The sequence below is a fragment of the Nicotiana tomentosiformis genome, chromosome 8 (genome assembly GCF_000390325.3).
Source record: "Nicotiana tomentosiformis chromosome 8, ASM39032v3, whole genome shotgun sequence".
NCBI classification, from domain to species: Eukaryota; Viridiplantae; Streptophyta; class Magnoliopsida; order Solanales; family Solanaceae; genus Nicotiana; species Nicotiana tomentosiformis.
Window position 1 is genome coordinate 139,960,281 of NC_090819.1, and position 26,873 is coordinate 139,987,153.

Consider the following 26,873-nt stretch of genomic DNA (forward strand, 5'->3'; position numbering starts at 1 on the left):
GTGCAGGGAGTAACGTGAGTACGCCAACTCAGTAAGTAACAACAATAAATAAAGACTGAACAGTAGTGACGAGCAATAAAGCATATCAGGAAATCTCAGTAAAATACCACATGCTCTAAAAAAATCAAGATTTGATTCAAATAAATCGTTTAAACCCAGTTCCAGTAGAAATCATTTAAAGACATTTTTCCAATAGTTTTTCAAATAAAGGCTCAATGCAAAGGTGAGAAAAAATGATGAAATTATATACAGCCCCTCGGGCAAAACATCACTCATATACAGCCCATCGGGCAAACCTCACAGTCACTCGTGCCACTCGGGCATACCTCACAATCACTCTTGCCACTCGAGCATACCTCATAATCACTCTTGAAACTCGGGCATACCTCACAATCACTCTTGCCTCCCAGTCACTCAGCACTCGGCACTCACACTCAGTAGGTACCTGCGCTCACTGGGGGTGTGTACAGACTCCGGAGGGGCTCCTTCAGCCCAATCGCTATAATCTGCACGGACAACTCACGTGCGATAATAATAAAGTATGTTGCAGGCGGGCAGCCCCGATCCACACTCATCCTCACAAATCAGGCCACTCGGTCATTTCAGTAAAATATGGCATTCGGCCCAAAACATTTATATGCATCAAACTAGAGTCATAAAATTGAGTTATGCGGTAAACAAGTATAAACATAACTGAGTATAGATTTTCAATCGAAAACAGTGAGAGGATGGTAAGAAACAGCCCCTAAGGGTCTAAACAGCATTGGCGCAAGGCCCAAACATGGCATTCAACCCAATTTACAGAAAATCTTTCTAAAACATATAAGTATCAATGGTTTCAACAAAGTATGCAACTTTACAGTTGCTACGGGGCGGACCAAGTCACAAATCCCCAACAGTGCACGCCCCCACGCCAGTCACCTAGCATGTGCGTCACTGAAAATAGTAGAAATCTGGGGTTTCATATCCTCAGGACTAGATTTACAATCGTTACTTACCTTAAACCGATCAAATCTCTAATCCGCAATGATCTTGCCTCTGGACTCGGCCTCCAAATGCTCCGAATCTATTCACAATCAGTACAATACCATCAATACGCGCTAATGGAATGAATTCAACAAGAAAAACTACAAAATTAGACCAAAACCCGAAATTGGCTCAAACACGGCCCCGGGCCCACGTCTCGAAATCTGACAAAATTTTTAAAACTAGAAAGCTCATTCACTCACGAGTCTAACCATACCAATTTTACCAAAATCCGACCTCAACTCGACCCTCAAATCTACAAATCTTATTTCCAAATTTCTAAGTTCCAATCTTCGATTTATACCTCAAAATCATGTAATCTAGTCGGATTATTCGATAATAATTCAATATTATGGAGTAGAAAATATCACAAGGGACTTACCTCAAGTTTTCCTTGAAAATATATCAAAAATCGCCTCTCCTCAAGCTCCAATTTGTCAAAAATGGCAAATGGAACGAAGTCCCTGTTTTTATAATTTTGCCCAAACAACCTCGGTTCTGCCTCGATCTGGGCCTTCGATCTTGGCCTTCGATCGAGGTCCTCGATTCTGGTCCTCGGTCCTGCCCCTCGATCCTGGTTCTCTATCTTGGCCCTCGATTATGTCTTAGACCCGGCCTTCGACCGTGACCCTCGACCCTGGGCTCGATCATGGCTTCGATCGTGGCCCTCGACCCTGAGCTCGATCTGGGCTTCGATCGTGGCCCTCGACCCTGAGCTCAATCTGGGCTTCGATCGTGGCCCTCGACCCTGAGCTTGATCTGGGCTCACATCTGGGCTTGATTTCTGGGCAGAAGCAAATTTCCAATAGAAGGAAATTGCAGCAGCTGTTGTAGTTCAATTTTTGATCCGTTAACCATTCGAAACTCACCCGAGGCCCTCGGGATCTCAACCAAATATACCAACAAGTCCTAAAACATCATACGAACTTAGTCGAATCCTCAAAGCACCTCAAACAACGCTAAACCCATGAATTACACCCCAATTCAAGCCTAATGAACTTTGAAATTTCTAATTTCTTCAAACAACTCCGGAACCTATCAAATCACGTCTGATTGACCTCAAATTTTGCACACAAGTCCTAAATGACATAACAAAGGTATTCCAATTTTCAGAATCGGATTCCTACCCCGATATCAAAAAGTCAACCCCCCGTTTAAACTTCTCAAAAATAAAACTTTCGGTATTTCAAGCCTAATTCCTCTACAGACTTCCAAAACATATTTTGGACACGTTCCTAAGCCCAAAATCACCATACAGAGCTATTGGAATCATCAAAATTCAAATCCAAGGTCGTTTACACATAGGTCCATATCTGGTCCACTTTTCTAACTCAAAATGTTTTTTTTCCAATTTTGAGACTAAGTGTCTCATTTCACTCCGAGTTCCTTCCGGACTCGAACCCACTAACCCGATATAACATAATATAGCTGAATAACACCAAAAAGAAGTAGGAATGGGGAAAACGGGGTCATAACTCTCGAAACGACCGGCCGGGTCGTTACATCCTCCCCCTCTTAAACATCCGTTCGTCCTCGAACGGGTCTAGAAACATACCTGGAGTCTCAAATAGGCATGGATATCTGCTCCGCATCTCCCGCTCGGTCTCCCAGGTGGCCTCCTCCACAGGCTGACCTCTCCACTGCACCTTCACTGAAGCTATATCCTTTGACCTCAACCTTCGAACCTGCCGATCCAAAATAGCCACCGGCTCCACATCATAAGTCATATCACCCTCCAATTGAACCGTGCTGAAATCCAAAACATGGGACGAATCTCCAATATACTTCCGGAGCATGGAAACATGAAACACTGGATGCACACTCGACAAGCTGGGTGGCAAGTCAATCTTATAAGCCACCTCCCCTATTCTCTGAAGCACCTCAAAAGGCCCAATGAACCGGGGGCTCAACTTGCCCCTCTTCCCAAACCTCATAACACCCTTCATGGGTGATACCTTCAGCAAAACCTTCTCCCCAACCATAAAAGACACATCACAGACCTTCCTATCCGCGTAGCTCTTCTGCCTAGACTGCTCCGTGCGAAGCCGCTCCTAAATCAATTTCACCTTATCTAATGCGTCCTGGACCAAGTCTGTACCTAAGATCCTAACCTCACCCGGCCCAAACCATCCAACTGGAGATCTACACCTCCTCCCATACAAAGCCTCGTACGGAGCCATCTGAATACTCGACTGATAACTATTATTATATGCAAACTCCACGAGTGGAAAAAACTGGTCCCATGAACCCCCAAAGTCAATGACACAAGCACGCAACATGTCCTCCAATATCTGAATAGTGCGCTCGGACTGCCCGTCCGTCTGAGGGTGAAAAGTTATGCTTAACTCAACCTGAGTACCCAACTCTCGCTGCAAGGCCCTCCAAAACTACGATGTGAACTGAGTACCCCTATCTGAAATGATGGAAACTAGGACACCATGCAGGCGAACGATCTCTCGGATGTAAATTTCAGCCAACCGCTCTGAAGAGTAAGTAGTACCAAATGGAATGAAGTGCGCAGACTTGGTTAGTCGATCCACAATAACCCAAATAGCGTCGAACTTCCTCGAAGTCCGTGGGAGCCCGACTACAAAGTCCATAGTGATCCGTTCCCACTTCCACTCTGGGATCTCTAACCTCTGAAGCAAGCCACCCGGTCTCTGATGCTCATACTTAACCTACTGACAGTTGAGACACCAAGCCACAAACCTAACTATATCTTTCTTCATCCGCCTCCACCAATAGTGCTGCCTCAAATCCTGGTACATCTTCACGGCACCCGGATGGATGGAATACCGCGAGCTGTGGGCCTTCTCAAGAATCAGCTCTCGAAGCCCATCTACATTAGGCACGCATATCCGGCCCTGCATTCTTAGCACCCCGTCACCACCAATAGTCACATCCCTAACATCACCTCTCCGAACCCTGCCCTGAAGAACGAGCAAGTGAGGGTCATCATACTGACGCTCCCTGATACGGTCATAAAGAGAAGACCTGGAGACCATACAAGCCAATACCCAACTAGGCTCCGAAATATCCAATATCACAAGCTGGCCTGCCAAGGTCTAAACATCTAATGCCAAAGGTCTCTCTGCTGCTGGAATATATGCTAAACTCCCCAAACTCTCTGCCCAACGACTCAAAGCATCGGCCACCACATTGGCCTTCCCCATATGGTACAAAATAGTGATATCATAGTCCTTAAGAAGCTCCAACCATCTCCGCTGATGCAAATTAATATCCTTCTGCTTTAACAGATACTGCAAAATCCGGTGATCAGTATAGATCTCATAATGAACCCCATACAAATAATGGCGCCAAATCTTCAAGGCATGAACAATGGCTGCTAACTCAAGATCATGGATAGGATTAGTTCTTCTCATGGGTCTTCAACTGGCGTGAGGCATAGGCAATCACCCTACCCTCCTGCATCAAAACACAACCAATGCCTATCCTCGAGGCATCACAATACACGGTGTAAGAACCTGAAGCTGATGGCAAAACTAACACTAGAGCTGTGGTCAAAGCAGTCTTGAGCTTCTGAAATCTCTCCTCACATTCATCCGACCACCTGAATGGAGCACCCTTTTGGGTCAATTTGCTCAAGGGCGATACAATAGATGAAAATCTCCCCCCACAAAGTGATGGTAGTAACCCGCCAAACCAAGAAAGCTCCTAATCTCCGTGGCTGAGGACGGTCTGGGCCAACTCTGCACCGCCTCTATCTTCTTTGGATCAACCTAAATACCCTCACTAGACACCACATGTCCCAAGAATGCTACTGAACTGAGCCAAAAATCACATTTAGAGAACTTTTCATAAAGCTTCTCCTCCCTCAATCTCTGCAATACAACCCTCAAATGTTGAGCGTGCTCTTCCTGGCTACGAGAGTACACCAGGATGTCGTCAATGAATACAATGATGAATGAGTCCCAATAGGGCTGGAATACACTGTTCATCAGATGCATGAACATTGCTGGGGCATTGGTCAGCCTAAAAGACATCACCAAGAACTCATAATGGCTATATCGGGTTGTGAAAGCTGTCTTGAGAATATCTGAATCCCGAATCTATAGATGGTGATAACCGGACCTCAAATCAATCTTGGAGAACACCCTCGCTCCCTGAAGCTAGTCGAATAAATCATCAATACGAGGCAAAGGATACTTGTTCTTGACTGTGACCTTGTTCAACTGCCTATAATCAATACACATTCTCATGGAACCATCCTTCTTTTTCACAAATAGAACCGGTGCAACCCAAGGTGATACACTAGGCCGAATAAACCCCTTATCAAGGAGTTCCTGAAGCTGTTCTTTCAATTCCTTCAACTCCGTCGGTGCCATACAATATGGTGGAATAGAAATGGGCTGAGTGCCCGACACCAAATCAATACCAAAGTCAATATCCCTGTCAGGCGGCATGCCCGGTAGGTCTGCAGGAAATACATCCAGAAAATCACGTACCACCGGAACAGAATAAATGAAAGGAGTCTCTGCACTAACATCCCTCACAAAAGCCAAATAAGATAGGCAACCCTTCTCAACCAAGCGCTAAGCCTTCAAAAATGAAATCACCCTACTTGGTACATAATCTACAGAACTGCTCCACTCAACCCTCGGAATTCCCGGCATAACCAATGTCACCATCTTAGTGTGACAATCTAGAATAGCATGATATGGAGATAACTAATCCATACCCAATATCACATCAAAGTCAACCATACTGAGCAACAATAGATCTACTCGGGTCTCTAGACCCCCAATAGTCACCACACATGACCGATATACGCGGTCCACAATAATAGTATCGCCCACATGAGTAGATACATGTACAAATGAAACTAAGGACTCACGGGGCATATCCAAAAAATGGGCAGGAAACATATGATTACGTGAAACCAGGGTCAAATAATACTGAGGCATCTCTGTGGCAAACTGAGACAATACCTGTAATCACAACATCTGAAGCAATAGCATCTGGTCTGGTAGGGAGAGCATAGAAATGGGCCTGACCACCCCCTGATCTGCCTCCCCCTCTAGGGCGACCCCTAGTTGACTTACCTCCACCCCGAGCTGACTGGGATGGTGGTGAGGTAATTGGTGTTGTAGTCGGAGGCTGACTCCTCTACTGAGATAGACCTCCATGACGACGAAGACACTACCTCAAAACAACTCCCTGGTGCTAGCGGTGGAAACTGAAGGGAACCCCTAGCACCGGGATGACTAGTAGAAGAACTTGGCATGGAAGCGCCCTGAACAGGTAGAGAACGGGATGAACTCTGAACTGGAAGGGCACTAAGTGATGAGTGGCCCTAATGAGAACTGTGAGAACCATGGCCAGATGATGCACCCCGATGAAACGGCCGAACTGACTGAGCCTGTCTAAAATGACGATATCTACCGTGCTACAACTGACCCCCAAAACGAGCACCACTGAATCCACCCTGACAACGAGGCCTCTTGGCCTCCCGTTCAACCCTCTCCTGACCACGAACCATCTCAATCTGCCGAGCAATGTCGAAAACCTCATCAAAGGTAGCACCCGAAACTCGCTCCTTAGTCATGAGCAACTGTAGCTGATAAGTGAGGCCATCAATAATCCTCATGATCCTCTCTCTGTCTGTGGGAACCAACCAGATAGCATGACGGGCCAACTCGGAGAACCGCATCTCATACTGCGTCATAGACATATCACCTTGGCGGAGCCACTCAAACTGTCTACGCAGCTCCTCTCTGCGGGATCGAGGCACGAACTTCTCCAAAAAGACCACGGAGAACTGCTGCCAAGTAAGGGGTGCTGCGCCAACAGGCCTACGCCTCTCGTAAGTCTCCCACCATCTGAGTGCAGCCCCAAAAATCTGAAGGTAGTGAATGAGACCCCACAAGTCTCCAAAATACTAGCAGTACGGAGTATCCTCTAACACCTGTCCAAAATGTCCTGAGCATCCTCTCTCTCTGTGCCACTGAAAGGTAGTGGCTGAAGTCTCCCAAACCTCTCCAACCTACGTTGATCATCCTCAGGCATAGCAGGAATCACATAATCCTAAGCAACAGCAACCGACTGGGCTGGTGGTGCCTCCGGTGTCTGAAGTCCCTGAATAACCTGCTCGGGTGTGCGAACGACGGGAGTCTGAGTGCCTCCCCTGGCCTGAGAAGTGGTTGCGGCCGTCGAAATAGAGACTGCATGAGGAAGGCCAGTACACGCTGTCAGAATCTGAGTTAGGGCCTCCTGAAATCTTGGAATCACAACAGGCACAGGTGGTGCCTGATCTGGTGCATCAACAACTGGAACTTGGTTCTGATCTAGGACAACCGGTGGATCTGTAGGTACTGCCCCAACTGTTGTACGGGCTGCACCTCTGCCCCTACCACGGCCTCTACCGCGGCCTCGGCCTCTCGCGGCCCTGGCTAGCAGTACTGGTAGCTGGCTCTCCTAACCGGTAGCACGAGTCCTCACCATCTGTGAGAGAATAAAACAACAAATGTTTAGTTACTAGAATCAACAGACTCACACGACAAGAATTCAAGAATGTGAGTTTCCTAAAGGTTTTGTAGCCTCCTGAAGATAAATACAGACATCTCTGTACCGATCTGCAAGACTCTACGAAACCCGCTCATGACTCGTGAGACCTATGTAACATAGGCTCAGATACCAATCTGTCACGACCCAAAACTAACCCTGTCGTGATGGCGCCTATCGTGGAACTAGGAAAGCCGACACTTTTCCAAAACGAACCAATATTTTCATTTCAAAGAAAATTTCAAGGCTATTTAGCATAAAACCTCCAATTTAAAGAGTTCAAGTCAAAGAAAAATAGAAGTGCGGAAAAGAAAAGCCCGACATCAGGGTTTCACTAGTCATGAGCATATACTATAATCTGTTTAACAATATCAAGGCTAACTCAGCCCGGAAAATAGCAAAATACAACTAGAGGAAGATAAGAGGGAGAAGAGCAGGGGCTACGATCGCCAAACAACTAACTTGCTATCTCCAAGAAAATCTGCAACCAGAATACTCAATAACCACTACCGTGTCCAGCTACATCTGGATCTGCACACAAGGTGCAGGGAGTAATGTGAGTACGCCAACTCAGTAAGTAACAACAATAAATAAAGACTGAGCAGTAGTGACGAGCAATGAAGCATATAACGTTCATATAAGGAAATCTCAGTAAAATACCACATGCTCTAAAAAAAATTCAGGATTTGAATCAAATATCTCGTTTAAACCCAGTTCCAATAGAAATCATTTAAAGACATTTTTCCAATAGTTTTTCAAACAAAGGCTCAATGCAAAGGTGAGTAAAAATGATGAAATCATAAACAACCCCTCGGGCAAAACATCACTCAAATACAGCCCCTCAGGGAAACCTCACAGTCACTCGTGCCACTCGGGCATACCTCACAATCACACTTGCCACTCGGGCATACCTCACAATCACTCTTACCACTCGGGCATACCTCACAATCACGCTTACCTCCCAGTCACTCGACACTCGGCACTCGCACTCAGTAGGTACCTGCGCTCACTGGGGGTGTGTACAGACTCCGGAGGGGCACCTTCAGCCCAAGCGCTATAATATGCACGGACAACTCACCTGCGATAATAATAAAGTATGCTGCAGGCGGGCAGCCCCGATCCACACTCATCCTCACAAATCAGGCCACTAGGGTATTTCAGTAAAACAGGGCATTCGGCCCAAAACATTTATATGCATCAATATAGAGTCATAAAACATAGTTATGCGGTAAAAAAGTATAAACACGACTGAGTATAGATTTTCAATCAAAAACAGTGAGAGGATGGTAAGAAACAGCCCCTAAGGGTCCAAACAATATTGGCGCAAGGCCCAAACATGGCATTCAGTCCAATTTACAGAAAATCTTTCTAAAACATATAAGTATCAATGGTTTCAACAAAGTATGCTACTTTACAGTTGCTACGGGGCGGACCAAGTCACAAATCCCCAACAGTGCACGCCCACACACCCGTCACCTAGCATGTGCGTCACTAAAAATAGTACAATGATACAAAATCCGGGGTTTCATACCCTCAGGACTAGATTTACAATCGTTACTTACCTCAAACCGGTCAAATCTCTAACCCACAATGATCTTGCCTCTGGACTCGGCCTCCAAATTCTCCGAATCTATTCACAATTAGTATAATACCATCAATACGCGCTAATGGAATGAATTCCACAAGAAAAACTACAAAATTTGACCAAAACCTGAAATTGGCTCAAACCCGGCCCCTGGGCCCACGTCTCGAAATCTGACAAAATTTACAAAACTAGAAAGCTCATTCACTCACGAGTCTAACCATACCAATTTTACCAAAATCCGACCTCAACTCGACCGTCAAATCTACAAATCTTATTTCCAAATTTCTAAGTTCCAATCTCCGATTTACACCTCAAAATCATGTAATCTAGTCGGATTATTCGATGATAATTCAATATTATGGAGTAGAAATGATCACAAGGGACTTACCTCAAGTTTTCCTTGAAAATATATGAAAAATCGCCTCTCATCAAGCTCCAATTTGTCAAAAATGGCAAATGGGACGAAGTCCCTATTTTTATAATTCTGCCCAGACAACCTCGGTTCTGTCTCGATCTGGGCCTTCGATCTTGACCTTCGATTGAGGTCCTCGATCCTGGTCCTCGGTCCTGCCTCTCGATCCTGGTTCTCGATCTTGACCCTCGATTATGTCCTCGACCCGGCCTTCGACCGTGACCCTCGACCCTGGGCTCGATCCTGCCTTCGATCGTGGCCCTCGACCCTGAGCTCGATCGGGGCTTCGATCGTGGACCTCAAACCTGAGCTCAATTTGGGCTTCGATCGTGGCCCTCGACCCTAAGCTCGATCTGGGCTCACATCTGGGCTCGATTTCTAGGCAGAAGCAAATTTCCAAGAGAAGGAAATTGCAGCAGCTGTTCTAGTTCAACTTTTGATCCATTAACCATTCGAAACTCACCCGAGGCCCTCGGGACCTCAACCAAATATACCAACAAGTCCTAAAACATCATACAAACTTAGTCGAATCCTCAAATCACCTCAAACAACGCTAAAACCATGAATTACACCCCAATTCAAGCCTAATGAACTTTGAAATTTCTAATTTCTTCAAACAACTCCGGAACCTATCAAATCACATTCGATTGACCTCAAATTTTGCACACAAGTCCTAAATAACATAACAGAGGTATTCCAATTTTCAGAATCAAATTTTGACCCCGATATAAAAAGTCAACCCCCGGTCAAACTTCTCAAAAATAAAATTTTGCCATTTCAAGCCTAATTCCTCTACAGACTTCCAAAAACTATTCCGGACACGCTCCTAAGCCCAAAATCACCATACAGAGCTATTGGAATCATCAAAATTCAAATCCGAGGTTGTTTACACATAGGTCCATATTCGGTCCACTTTTCTAACTCAATTTGGTTTTTTTTCAATTATGAGACTAAGTGTCTCATTTCACTCTGAGTTCCTTCCGGACTCGAATCCACTAACCCGATATAACATAATATAGCAGAATAACACCAAAAAGAAGTAGGAATGGGGAAAACGGGGTCATAACTCTCAAAACGACCGGCCGAGTCGTTACACCTGGCCTCAAGCGAAAAAGATTCAACTGACAAGAAATATAAAGTAAGAATAGATCCAGTATTCAGTGTCTTCTTGCTTCGTGTCGGAAACGAAGAAGATTATCCAATAAAAGATGATTTGGTTCTTCTTGAATATTTGGTTATCAGCCTCAATGGTATTAGTAGTGCATTTAATAAGAGAAATATTTCTATCATTAGATTAAAATATAATTTGTGCAAATCGTATGATTGAATTAAAAGGATATCTTAGCTGGCAGAAATGAATATGTTGATCAACAAAATAAAAAGTTGATAGTAAAATTTTATAGTAAAAACAAAATATTTTTCAGTTTTTGGCTCAACAGAAAATATTACTAATAATTACTACCAAGAAGAATACTTAAATACTTTAATACCAAATGACCTTCTACCATACATGTTTGTTATCAAGTTTCTTATTTTTTACGTATGTTAGTGTCATTATATATATATATAATAGACTAAGTTAAAATTGATCTTCCATTGTATATAGGTTAATTTTGAAGAAAAATATGCATATCATGCTACTAAAAAACTTAGATACGTCGAACAACTTATGTAATAGCACATAGATGGTATATAGAAGTTTTGACAATAATGGTATACATGCAAAATTTATGATACTGATTAATGTGCTTCTAAGTATATTTTTATCCCTGAATTCAACTTTCGTCTTCCGAAATTAAGGAATATTATTTAAAATTTGTGTGAAAATAATTTTTAGTATGTTTATGTTTTACAAATATAATAAATAAAACATAAGGATAAACATCCTAAAAATTGGACTATAGTTACCGTAATATATAGTTTCTTGCACTAACAACTGTATGTTGCACTTTTAAGATGGATAACAAGATCAAGAACAAGAGTTTTGATTAAGGCAGAGCAGCCAACGCATAAGGAGGAACCATACACAAAACAATATTGTCCACAAAGAAATGTTCGTTAAGATACCATCACATTAAATACTTTTAAACTATAATATATAATTATCTAACTAACATGGCAAAATTGATCATTTGTGTAAGTTTTAATGACGACCTTTTATTTTAAAGTCATGTATGATTGTTGTATTATTATACATAAAAATTTTCTCATTAATTAAATTTTATTATTTCTTCATATAATTAAATGTTTAAATCATCACGTGGCATTATTAACGTGCAACGCATATTCATAGATACTAGTAATTTTAAAAAGAAGTTTGTACCGCTCATGTAACGACCCAACCGGTCGTTTCGAGAGTTATAACCATGTTTTCCCCATTCCTACTTCTTTTTGTGTTATTCAGCTATATTATGTTATATCAGGTTAGTTGGTTCGAGTCCGGAAGGAACTCGGAGTGAAATGAGACACTTAGTCTCATAATTAAAAAAACTATTTTAAGTTAGAAAAGTGGACCGGATATGGACCTATGTGTAAACGACCTCAGATTTGAATTTTGATGATTCTAATAGCTTTGTATGGTGATTTTAGGCTTAGGAGCGTGTCCAGAATATTATTTGGAAGTCCGTAGAGGAATTAGGCTTGAAATGCCGAAAGTTTTATTTTTGAGAAGTTTGACCGGGGGGTTTACTTTTTGATATCGGGGTCGGAATCCAATTCTGAAAATTGAAATACCTCTGTAGGTACCTGCGCTCACTGGGGGTGTGTACAGACTCCGGAGGGGCTCCATCAGCCCAAGCGCTATAATCTGCACGGACAACTCACGTGCGATAATAATAAAGTATGATGCAGGTGGGCAACCCCGAACCACACTCATCCTCACAAATCAGGCCCTTTGCCTCACTCAGTCATAAAGTATGCTGCAGGCGGGCAGCCCCGATCCACACTCATCCTCACAAATCAGGCCACTTGGGCATTTTAGTAAAACAGGGCATTCGGCCCAAAATATTTATATGCATTAAAATAGAGTCATAAAACTGAGTTATGCGGTAAACAAGTATAAACATGACTGAGTATAGATTTTTAATCGAAAGCAGTGAGAGGATGGTAAGAAATAGCCCCTAAGGGTCCAAACAGCATTGGCGCAAGGCCCAAACATGGCATTCAGTCCATTTTACAGAAAATCTTTCTAAAACATATAAGTATCAATGGTTTCAACAAAGTATGAAACTTTACAGTTGCTACGGGACGGACCAAGTCACAAATCTCCAACAGTGCACGCCCACACGCCCGTCACCTAGCATGTGCGCCACTTCAAAATAGTAGAATGATACGAAATCCAGGGTTTCATACCCTCAGGACTAGATTTACAATCGTTACTTACCTCAAACCGGTCAAATCTCTAACCCGCAATGATATTGCCTCTCGACTAGGCCTCCAAATGCTCCGAATCTATTCACAATCAGTACAATACCATCAATACGCGCCAATGGGATGAATTCCACAAGAAAAACAACAAATTAGACCAAAACCCGAAATTGGCTCAAACATCGCCTGTAGAGCCCACCTCTCGGAACCCGACAAAAGTTACAAAATCTGAAATCCCATTCAACCACGAGTCTACCCATACCAATTTTACCAAAATCCGACCTCAACTCGATCCTCAAATCTACAAATCTTATTTCCAAATTTCTAAGTTCCAATCTCCGATTTACACCTCAAAATCATGTAATCTAGTCGGATTATTCGATGATAATTCAATATTATGGAGTAGAAATTATGACAAGGGCCTTAACTCAAGTTTTCCTTGAAAATATATCAAAAATCGCCTCTCCTCAAGCTCCAATTTGTCAAAAATGGCAAATGGGACGAAGTTCCTATTTTTATAATTCTGCCCAGACATCCTCGGTTCTCCCTTAATATTGTCCTTCGATCGAGGTCCTCGATCCTGGTCCTCGATCATGCCTTCGATCGTCTTCACATAGTTCTGACTACGGTCCAAATCCTAGGGCTTAAGCTCTCATTTAGGGACTAAGTGTCCCAAAACACTCCGAAACTCAAAACCAATCATCCCGGCAAGTCACAATAGCAGAAATACATTTGGGGAAAGCAGTTAATAGGGGATCGGGGCTATTACTCTCAAAACGACCAGCCGGGTCGTTACATCCTCCCCCTCTTAAAACAATCATTCGTCCTCGAATGAGTATAAAGACATACCTGAAACTGTGAAACGATGAGGGTACTCTCTGCGCATATCCTGCTCGGTCTCCCAAGTCGCCTGCTCGACCGGCTGACCCCTCCACTGGACCTTTACTAAAGCAATATTCTTTGACCTGAGCTTTCTGACCTGCCTGTCCAAAATGGCTACTGGCTCCTCAACATAAGATAGATCTTTGTCCAACTGGACAGAGCTGAAATCCAATACATGAGTCGTATCACCGTGATACTTTCGGAGCATAGACACGTGATATACCGGGTGAACTCCTACTAGGCTGGGAGGCAAGGCAAGCTCATAAGCAACCTCCCCATCTCAAAAGGACCAATGAACCTCGGGCTCAGCTTGCCCTTCTTCCCGAACCTCATGACACCCATCATAGGCGATACCCGAAGCAAGACCCGCTCACCAACCATAAATGCCAAATCACAAACCTTACGGTCTGCATAACTCTTCTGCCTGGACTGGGTCGTGCGAAGTCTCTCCTGAATCACCTTCACCTTAACCAGGGCATCTTGGACTAAATCTATACCCAACAATCGGGCCTCGCCCGGCTCAAACCATCCCACTGGGGACCGGCACCACCTACCATACAAAGCCTCATACGTTGCCATCTGAATGTTGGACTGGTAACTGTTGTTGTAAGCAAACTCTGCAAGTGGAAAGTATCGGTCCCATGACCCTCCAAACTCCATCACATAGGCATGGAGCATATCCTTAAGAATTTGAATTGTGCGCTCGGACTGCCCGTCTGTCTGAGGGTGAAAGGCTATGCTCAACTCCACCCTAGTGCCCAACTCCTGATGTACGGCTCTCCAAAACCATGATGTGAACTGTGTACCTCTGTCTGAAATGATGGATACTAGAATACCATAAAGGCGGACAATCTCTCTGATATAAATCTCAGCCAACCTCTCCGAAGAGTATGTAGTCAGCACTGGAATGAAATGGGCTGACTTGATCAGCCAATCCACGATTACCTAATTAACATTGAACTTCCTCAAAGTCCGAGGAAGTCCAACCACAAATTCCATGGTGATCCGCTCCCATTTCCACTCTGGGATCTCCAACCTCTGAAGTAATCCACCCGGTCTCTGATGCTCATATTTAACCTGCTGACAGTTGAGACACTTGGCCACAAACCCAACTATGTCATTTTTCATTATTCTCCACCAATAGTGTTGCCTCAAGTCCTGGTACATCTTCGCGGCACCCGGATGAATGGAGTACCGCGAGCTATGGGCCTCCTTAAGAATAAACTCCCGAAGCCCATCTACATTGGGCACACAAATTCGGCCCTGCATCCTCATCACACAGTCATCGCCAATAGTCACATCTTTGGCATCACCTCGCCGAACCCTGTCCTGAAGAACTAGAAGATGAGGATCATCATACAGGCGCTCCCTTATACGGTCATAAAGAGAAGACCGAGAAACCACACAAGCTAATACCCGGCTAGGCTCTGAAATATCCAATCTCACAAACTGGTTGGCTAAGGCCTGAACATCCAAGGCTAAGGGCCTCTTAGCTGCCGGAAGATATGCTAAACTCTCCAAACTCTCTGCCGGTGACTCAGGGCGTCGACCACTACATTGGCCTTCCCCGGGTGGTATAATATAGTGATGTCATAGTCTTTAAGTAGCTCTAACCATCTCTGCTGACGCAAATTAAAATCCTTCTGCCTGGACAAGTACTGCAAACTCCGGTGATCAGTGTAAATCTCACAGGGAACACCGTACAAATAATGACGCCAGATCTTCAGGGCATGAACAATAGCTGCTAACTCGAGATCATGAACTCGATAGTTCTTCTCATGCACCTTCAACTTTCTAGACGTGTAGGCAATCACCCTACCGTCCTGCATCAATACCGCTCCAAGGCCAATCCTCGAGGCATCACAACAGACAGTGTATGACCCTGAACCTGTAGGCAATACTAATACTGGGTTGTAGTCAAAGCTGTTTTGAGCTTCTGAAAGCTCTGCTCACACTCCTCGGTCCATCTGAACGGAGCACCCTTCTGGGTCAGCATGGTCATAGGTGCTGCAATGGATGAAAATCCCTCCACAAAGCGACGGTAATACCCCGCCAAACCAAGGAAACTGCGGATCTCCGTAGCTGATGACGGTCTAGGCCAACTCTGCACTGCCTCCACCTTCTTCGGATCTACCTTGATCCTATCACAAGACACTATGTGGCCCAAGAATGCCACTGAATCTAGCCAGAATTCACACTTAGGGAATTTTGCTTACAACCTCTTCTCCCTCAAAGTTTGAAGCATGGTCCTCAGGTGCTGCTCATGATTTTCCCGAGACCGGGAATATACCAGGATGTCATCAATAAACACAATGACGAAGGAATCAATATAAGGCAGGAATACACCGTGCATAAAATGCATAAAGGCTGCTGGGGCATTGGTCAGCCCAAATGGCATGACAAGAAACTCATAGTGACCATATCTAGTCCTGAAAGCAGTCTTCGGGATATCCGGCTCCCGAATCTTCAACTGATGGTAGCCAGAACGCAAGTCAATCTTGGAAAACACCCTGACACCCTGTAACTGATCAAATAAGTCATCAATGCGAGGCAAAGGATACTTGTTCTTCACTGTAACCTTGTTCAACTACCGATAATCAATACACATACACATAGAACCATCCTTCTTCTTCACAAATAAGACCGGAGCACCCCAAGGAGATACACTGGGCCTGATGAAGCCCTTATCAAGAAACTCCTACAACTGCTCCTTCAACTCCGTTAATTTAGGAGGAGCCACACGATATGGAGGAATAGAGATGGGCTGAGTGCCCGACAACAAATCAATGCCAAAATCAATATTTCTATCGGGCGGCATACCCGGAAGATCAGCTGGAAACACATATGGAAAGTCCCTCACTACTGGAACTGACTCGACTGTAGGGGTATCAATACTAACATCTCTCACATAGGCCAAATACGCATCACACCCCTTCTCAACCATTCGCTGAGCCTTAAGAAATGAAATGACCATGCAGGGAGTATACTCTAAGGTACCTCTCCACTCTAATCTCGGAAAACCTGGCATAGCCAGCGTCATGGTCTTAGCGTGACAATCAAGTATAGCATAATGAGGCGACAACCAATCCATGCCCAAGATAACATCAAAATCTACCATACTAAGAAATAACAAATCGGCTCTGGTCTCAAAACCACTAGAGCAATCAAACACGACTGATATACACGGTCCACAATGAGATAATCTCCCACAGGAGTAGATACATAAACAGTGGAACTCAATGAATCCTGAGATATCCCCAAATGTGGGGCAAAATAAGAAGACACATATGAATACGTAGAGCCTGGGTCAAATAATACTGATGCATCCCTATGATAGACGGGACGATACCTGTGATAACTAAATCTGAAGCAACGGCCTCTGAACGGGCTGAAATGGCATAGTACCTGGCCTGGCCTCCCCCTCTAGGGGGACCTCAACCTCCCCGACCTCCACCTCGAGCTGGCTGAGGAGGTGGGGTAGAAGCTGGTGCTGTAAGAATAGTCGGAGGACCCAGTGGAGCATGTGGAGACTGATAAGTCTGTGGAGGTGCACCCCTCCTGGCTCTGGGGCAATCTCTAACCAGGTGACGAGTGTCACCACACTCAAAACAACCTCTCGGAGGATGCTGCAGCTAAGACTGACTCGAACCTGGCCTGCTGGACTGGCCGGTAATAGCACCTCGAGTAGGAGGCATACTGGATACTGGCGGTGCGTAATAGGGCTCCTGAGGTCTAGGAGGAGCTAGGACACCGCTGGCTGCTGGAAGAGCTGAATGAATAGGGCGACTCACAAAACCCCTACCATAGCGTGTTGCTGGTGCACGAGTTCCTGAATAATGACCAGTCTCTCGAGACCTCTTGTCCTCTCTCTCCTCTCGGTCACGGGCAAACATGCCCTCCACACTCCTAGCAATGCTCACTGCCTGCTGATAAGTGATGTCCATCTCCAACTCCCTGGCCATACTAGTCCGAATATTTGGGTGGAGTCCCTCAATGAAGCGATGAACCCTCTCTCTGACTGTAGCAACCAGAGTCGGCGCATGGCGAGCTAACCCACTGAAATGGACTGCATACTCCGACACAGTCATAGAACCCTGACGCGACTGCTCGAACTCTGTGCACCAAGCATCCCTGAGGCTCTGAGGAATATACCCACGCAAGAACATCTCTGAAAAGTGAGTCCAAGTGAGTGAGGCTGCCTCGTCCGGACTACTCAGCTCATAGGCACGCCACCACTGATATGTTGCTCCCCTCAGCTGGAAAGCGGTGAAAGAAACCCCACTCATCTCCATAATGCCCATAGTGCGGAAAATACGATGACACTCCTCAAGAAAACCCAGAGCATAATCTGAAGCTAGTCCGTTGAAAGTAGGTGGGTGGTACTTTTTGTACCTCTCAAGTCTGAGTTGCTCTGCCTCAGAAGTAGCTACCAAGATCACATGCTAAACCGGAGCCACTGGGGGCATAGGAATATACTGTGGGGCCTGATCAACCTGGACCCTCTGCTCAGGGGTAATGGGCTGCGGGAGTCTGTGCCCCTCCCCCAGCCTGAGATGTAGCGGGAGCTATCGGAAATAGTCCAGCCTGAGCCAGAGTGCCGAACATGCTCAAGAACTGAGCTAAAGTCTCCTTGGAGGGCTGGAGTAGCAATAGGGATCTCCGGCGCTGGCCCTCCAGCTGGAGCTGCTGGGGGCTCCTTTGACGCAGCTCTCGTAGGTGCTCGGGCTGCACCACGTGGTCGTCCTCTACCCCGACCCCGGCCTCTGGTGGCTCTGGCAGGGGGCGCAGATGCCTGATTGTCGGTCCTCCCGTTGCAGGTCCTCACCATCTATGAGAAAGAATAGGATAGAATCTTAGAATATTTGGTGTCAATAACTCGCACGACAAGGAAATCAAAGAAATATGATTGTTCCTAACAGTTACATAGCCTCCCGAAGATAAGTACGGACGTCTCCGAACCGATCCGCAAGACTCTAATAAATCGACTTATGACTCGCAACTCCTACGAACCTAGTGCTCTGATACCAACTTGTCACGACCCCAAATTATCCCTCAGTAAGGTGTCGTGATGGCACCTAGTCTTTACGACTAGGTAAGCCTAATATTGCTAAAAGTATAAAGAAACACAACATTTTAAGGAAAAACAACATATTATAAATAGCCAAGAGTAGTACCACTCGGCATATACAAAATGCCCAAGACCCGGAATATCGCTAAGTCACAAGCTGCTATAATCTATGTAGCTCTATACAAAAGTCTGAAGATAATAAAGAAAAATCTCTAGACGAGGGAGTAGAAGGGGACTCCGAATATCTGAGGACGCAAGCAGAAATACCTTGAAGTCTCCTAGAATCAGCAGCACGTGCTAATCCCAAGGCTGATAGCTCGTACCTGGATCTGCACACGAAAAACATGTGCAGGAAAGGGCATGAGTGCACCATAATGGTACCCAGTAAGTGCCAAACCTAACTTCGGTCAAGTAGTGACGAGGTCAGGATAAGGCCCTACCAGAGTAAATATAGTAATTTAAACAGTAAAAGATATAAGTAAAATTTACGATAACACATTTAAAAAGGGAGCCCTCGGCTCAGAACAAGGTAAACACAGTGGAAAATCTCTCGGGATATCGTCCCGTAGTATCAAATGAATATGCAATACATGGGGGATCTCCCGGAATACGTCCGTAGTCCAAAGTAAATATACAGTACTGGGGGATCTCCCGGAATACGTCCGTAGTCCCAATTTAAATATGCAGTACAGGGGGATCTCCCGGAATACGTCTGTAGTCCCAATTTAAATATGCAGTACAGGGGGATCTCCCGGAATACGACCGTAATCCCAATTTAAATATGCAATGCAAGATGAAATGGCAGGTATGGCACCGAGTTATACAGTTTATACTGGACACAGATAAGGCAAATAAGGACTTAACTAAACATGACGCACAGAATGTCAATTAGGCAGTTAAAACACGTAAGCATGCTTCTCTAGTCTAAGTTTCACAATTAAACATATTAGTGCAATTTAATAAGGAAAAAAACAATTTATGATTTAGAAAGGAAAATGGGATTTTTGCAATAATAGCCCGTGTATGTGCTCGTCACCTCACGTACACGGCGCCCACACACCAAATAATATCAAGATATCCTAAGGGGGGAAGTCCCCAACACAAGGTTAGGCAAGCCACTTACCTCGAACCGCTCAAATCAACTTGATATCACGCTCTTTCCATGAGTATCCGACTCCAAATGGCCCGAATCTATTCAAAACAATACAATAACATCAATACGCGCTAATGGAATGTATCCCACAAGAAAACTACAAAATTTAGGCCAAAAGCCCGAAATTGGCTCAAACCCGGCCCCCGAGGCCCACATCTCAAAACCTGACAAAATTCACGAAACTAGAAAGCTCATTCACTCATGAGTCTAACCATATCAAATTTACTAAAATCCGACACCAAATGGCCCTCCAATCCACAATTCAAACTCCCAAATCCCTAGTCTCCAACTTCAAATTTTCACCTTTAATACACATTAACTAGGTGGTAAAATACATGTCAAGGCAAGATTATTGACGAAAAATAAGCACAAGGAATTTACCTCAAGAAATGCCTTGAAAATGCTCTCAAAAATCGCTCTAACCCGAGTTTGCAAAGCCAAAAATGATAAAAATCGCGAAGCCCTTCGGTTTTAATCACTGCCCAGGTATTTCCGCACCTGCGGGTGCGCTTATGCAGAAAAAAACATGCGCATATGTGCAACTCACTTACCACCTCTGCCTTCGCACCTGCGACGTAAGGGCCGCACCTACGCACTCATGCCTGCGGACAAACCTTTCCGCTTCTGTGCATTTGCGAACAGCCTTGCGCATTTGCGGGCATCACAGATGCGGAACTTCCTCGCACCTGCGACCCCAGGCCAACTCTCGACTTTCTCGCATCTGCACCTACAAGCCACGCTTATGCGAGGCCGCACCTGCGAACTCCCCACCGTAGGTGCGAAAACACCAGAACCAGCAAAAAAATCAAAAATTCCTCTAAGTCCAAGCTTTCACCCGTTAAGCATCCGAAACACACCCGAGGCCCCCGGGACCTCGACCAAACATACCAACCAATCCTAAAATACCATAAAAACTTAGTCAAGCTCTCAAATCCCATCAAACAATACTAAAATCACGAATCACCCTCCAATTCAAACTTAAAGAATTTGAAACTTCAAAATTCTACAACCGATGTCGAAACCTATCAAATCACGTCCGATTGACCTCAAACTGTGCGCACAAGTAGTAATCAACATTACGGACCTACTCCAACTTTCGAAATTGGAAAACGACCCCTATATAAAAAATTCCACTACCGGCCGAAAACCCCAAAAATTTAACTTTCGCCATTTCAAGCCTAAATGAGCTACGAACCTCCAAAACACAATCCGGACACGCTCCTAAACCCAAAATCACCTCAAGGAGCTAACGAAACCGATGGAATTCCATTCCTGAGTCGTCTTCATATAGTTTCGACTACGGTCCAAATCCTAGGGCTTAAGCTCTCATTTAGGGACTAAGTGTCCTAAAACACTCTGAAACTCAAAACCAATCATCCCGGCAAGTCATAATAGCATAAATACATTTGGGGAAAGCAGTTAATAGGGGATCGGGGCTATTACTCTCAAAACGACCGGCCGGGTCGTCACAATATATATATATATATATATATGCTATATATATATATATATATGCTATATTCATATGTTGTTGTTGCTAAAACTCAAGTATTAATATGAAGTGCTATATTAATACTTAAGTTTTAGCAACAACAACATATGTATCCATTTTAATGATATATTCATATGTTGTTGCAAAAACGTAAGTATTAATATAGCTTATATATATATATATACAGTTCTATAAGATGTAGTGCTAATACTTAATTTTTAGCAATAACAACATATGTATACATATTAATGCTATATTTCTATATTGTTGTAATGACTCGGCCGGTCGTTTTGAGTATTATAACCCCGTTCCCTAATTTACTGCTCAATTTATGCCTTACAATTGATTTATGACTTATCGGATTAGTTGGTTCAGATACAGAAAGATTTCGGAGTGAAATGAGACACTTAGTCTCATAATTGAAAACTTAAGTTGGAAAAGTTGACAGGATATTGACTTATGTGTAAACGACCTAGGAATTTAATTCTGATGATTCCAATAGCTCTATATGGTGATTTTAGACTTAGGAGCGTGTCCGAAAAATTATTTGGAGGTTTGTAGTGGAATTAGGCTTGAAATGCCGAAAGTTGAATTCTTGGGAAGTTTGACCGGGGGGTTGACTTTTTGATATCGAGGTCGGAATTAGATTCTGGAAATTGGAATAGTTTCGTTATGTCATTTATGACTTGTGTGCAAAATTTAAAGTCATTCCGGATTGATTTGATGTATTTCAGCACAAAATATAGAATTTGAAAGTTTAAAGTTCATTAGGCTTGAATTGAGGTGTGATTCGTGGTTTTAGCATTGTTTGATGTAATTCGAGGCTTAGACTAAGTTCGTATGATGTTTTAGGACTTGTTAGTATATTTGGTTGAGGTCCCGAGGGGCTCAAGTGAGTTTCGGGGTGGTTTCGGACCATTTCTAGGCCAAATTTAATTGCCGGTTTCTGCCTACAAAGGTGTACATCGTGATCGCGAAGAGCAAACAACAGCTTGGGGCCTTGTGAATCGCGATCGCAGAAGCTCTTTCGCGATCGCGTAGAACAAATCTCTATTGCACTGACCCGACTTTGGAAGCTTATATCTCGTAACCTATCAGGAATTTGGAGATGATCCAAATATAAAAGTTGTAGTCCTTGATGTCTAGTTTTCAGAAAAGTAAACCATTTGTCATTTGGAGTTGTGTACCAAAGGTTATGGTAGATACACTATAGGCTATCTGGGAAGAGTTTGGAAATCTCTGTTGCACAGGGCTGACTTTGGAAGCTTATATCTAGAAATATGTAAGGAATTGGGAGATGAGAAACACATAAGAGTTATAGTCCTTGGCGTGTAGCTTTCATAAAGTTAAACCATTTGCAATTCGGAGTTTTGTACAAAGCGTTATGACCCTTATACTAGAGGCTGTCTGCAAGAATTGGGGGAAGTTTGTTCTTCGTGGTCGCGATTAGTTTTCCGCGATCGCGAAGAGAAATTTTGGGGTTGAAAAATTTTGTGCTTCGCGATTGCGAAGAGTAAATACCTGGGTAGTAGCTATATTTTGAGGTTTCAGCCATTTTTAACATATTTGGAGCTATGGAGCTCGGATTGAAGCGATTTTTGAGGCAATTTTCACCATATGGATTAGGGTAAATGTTCTATATCCTAAAGTGTTTATATTTCATGAATGTATGATTATATTCATCGTTTAATTCTAATTTTAATGGAAGAAATCAAGATTTTTGTAAAATCTTCCAAAAACAAAATTTTAAAATTTGGAGGTTGAGTTGTTATTAGAATTCAATAAAATTGGTATGATTGAACTCGTATCGGAATAGGTGTTCGAATTTCATGAAACTTATGTCGGGTTCCGAGGGGCGAGTCCCGCGTTGACTTTTGTTGACTTTTTGGAATAAATTTTTAAGTTCACGTATTATTATCCGAAATTATTTCTGACAAATTTTAATGGAGTTATACAAGTAATTTGGATAGATTTGAGCTGTCCGGAAGTCAATTCAAGCAAGAAGGCTATTTTGGAATGTCTTCCTAACTTCAAAAAGGTAAGTGTCTTGCTTAACCTCGAGTGGGGAATTACCCCATAGGCATTGAGTCTTATGTGACATTTGTGAAATGTGAAAAGCCGTGTACGCGAGGTGACGAGTACGTACTCGAGCTTAAACGTGCAAAATTTATTGAATTAAAGTCGTACGCATTATTGTGTAGTAAATTGGGAAATGGTGAAAAATTATTAAATCATATGTTTGCCATGCCTAAATCCTTATTGTTGAATTTGTTTTTATATGATAATTTGATGTGATTGTTACTTGAAATATTTATGAAATTTCGTGAGTATTTTGGTTTAATATTTCTTGGAAAAAAATTCCAATATGAATTTTCTTATGCAAATAATTAATTCAAGCGAGCTTAAGAATAAGTGTTAGTATAATTATCTAAATTTGCATTAATGAAGATTTTACTTTATGCTGAGTAATTTCTATCTCTATTGATTGTTTTTGGGTGTTATATACATTATGTGGAACCTTGGGTTATTGATTGTGAAATTAATTGATTTTTGTTATATCTTTGGAATTTGGTTGTGGCCATTGGGCAAATTGTGATATGAATTGATTTTATGATGTTGTCGTGTTAATTTCCCGTGTAAATTATTGTGTTGTGTGAGTTATTATTTTGGGAAGATAAGGGTGGCATTTCACCGTTGATGTTATGTGGGTATAAGGGTGGCATTTCACTGTTGTTGTATTTGTTGGAATATTGTCTGGGCGGAGCGATAATGGTGGCTATAGGAGCGATAAGGATGGAAATAGGAGCGATAATGGTGGCTATTGATATTGTCTGGGCGGAGTGATAAGGGTGGCTATAGGAGTGATAAGAGTGGCAATTGGAGCGATAAGGGTGGCTATTGTCAGGGACGATATGTGATGATGTGGGGTTGTGGTGTTGATAATTTTCATGTGATGTTGTGATTTTCTTGTGTTTACTTTTATACCTTGTGCAATTTGTCTTGTTGTTTGTAAATTGATAACAATCTGATTTATGTTGAAATTGAGAGCCTGTGGCTATTACCAGGCGGATTATAAATTGAAATGTGGGCACGAGGTGCCGTGAGTAAATAATAAGGATATTTGGCACGTGATTTGTCCGTGCAGTTGTTATATGAAATGTGGGCCCGAGGTGCTGTGATAAAATGATGATGATAATTGGCACGTAAATTGTCCGTGCAGTTGTGATATGATTTAATTATGGGCACGAAGTGCCGTGAAAATATGAAAATGGGCTAAGACCCGAGTATACAAAAAATATGAAAATGGGCTGAGACCCGTATTGTTTTATGATTATGAAATGAGGTGTCACATGGTGACTTTTTAATTGAAAGAATTATATTCAAAATATTTTTTTGGAAGGATTTTTATTCAAAAAATATTATATGAAAGAATTGTATCCGAAAGATATTTATTTGAGAAAACTACATTTAAAAGAGAGTTATTTGGAAGAATTATATGTGAAGGATATTTATTTGAAAAACTTGAATTAATTGGGCGTACATGTATTTATTAATTGTTGAGTGATATTTATGGTATTCTTGTTGTCTTGCTGCACATACCACTGGTTGTTTTATCCTTCCCTTATTGCTACATGTTTCCTAGTATTTTGTATATTATATTGCACAGGTTATTAGACTAGTGAGTGGCTGGACTGTACCTCGTCTCTACTCCATTGAGGTTTGTCTTGATACTTACTGGGTACCGACCGTGGTGTACTCATACTACACTTCTGTATATTTTTGTGCAGAGCCGGATATTGGATATGTCGGACTTGAGCAGAGTAAAAGTGGGATCGTAAGGATTCAAGGTAGAGCTGCTTGGTCATCATAGTCCCTTGGAGTCTTTTCATTTCATTGTACTGTTAATTTTTAAACAAACAGTATTGTATATTCGGTCCTCATGATCATTCCATGTATTCAGTTAGAGTTCGTGACTCAGTACTATCAGTCTTGGGAGGTTGTATATTCATATTTGTTCCGCTGTCAGTTTTGATTATTTATTTAATTAAACAAAAAAATTTGGCTTCAAAAGGTAATTGAAATCGGCTTACCTAATCTTAGAGACTAGGTTCCATCATGACGCCTGTGGTGGGATTTTGGGTCGTGACAAGTTGGTATCAGAACTCTAGGTTCATAGGTTCTACGAGTCATGAACGAGTTTAGTAGAGTCTTGCGGATCGATACGGAGACGTCTGTACTTATCTTCGAGAGGCTACAGAACTGTTAGAAAATTTCACTTCTTTCATTCCTTATCGTGCGGCATTTATTCAGCTTGAAGCATATATCTTATGTTCTTTTGCATCCACTCATGTATGAAACTATGCACTCGGTATCAACTATACGCCAACGGTTCGTGATACTATATAGGGGTTATAAGGGAGCCAGGGTTGCTCAACCATTATTATAACGCGTCGTCTAGATCGAGGATGCGGAAGTATTGTGAGATCATTCAGTTGTGCACATTGAGGTGCAGGAGATTCTGACATCTGGTTGATAAATATGATATTAAGAAGGTTTAATTAATTGCCTAATCATCACAATTGTGGTAGGGTCACGAGGTGGATGTAGATCTGAAATAGTTAGTGGTATTAGAGACTACGTAGTTCGTATGGGATTTCTATTTAGCGAAGGGTACATACGCAACCAAGACACAGGAGGAAGCGATTTTAACTGTCATGAGGATGACATGCACCAAATAGATGGATTGAGGTGTCTTATGACCGGTGTCCTACGAACGATGAAGGTTAGTATTGTGGATCATCAAAATGTGTCCTACGGCTTCGCGCCAAGTGAGGGAGTCCACTATCAACGACCAGATTACGGGGTTATGTGTTATATGAGTTTTGGCCTGAGATGTATTTATGTGGTATTGAAAGGTTCTACGAAACTTGTATATGTTTAAGAGATGAGATTTGTATGGGATGATGCTGGGACTTGCTGTATTCCTGCGTCGTTAATAATTTTACATTTCAGTATCAACGAGGTCATGGAAATAATTTCAGAATACTCGGGGGTGTTCCAGTAAGTTCTTTTAATGCACCACCGGCACGGAGTTCCTATAATGGTTATTCCAGTTATCCGGCACAAACTCAGTGTGAGCAGACAAACCCGCAGAGGGGTTGTTATGAGTGTGGTGATACTAGACACATCAAGAGAAATTGTCCCAGACTTGGGAGGGGTGGATTTCATCAGAACACTCCAGCTACAAGCTTTATTCCAGTTGATACTCCAGTCGATACTCCACGTACACAGTCAGCTAGAGGTGGAGGACATGCGGGTAGTGGGTGCCTAAGAGGTGGAGGCCCGACCTGTTGATTTAATCAATAT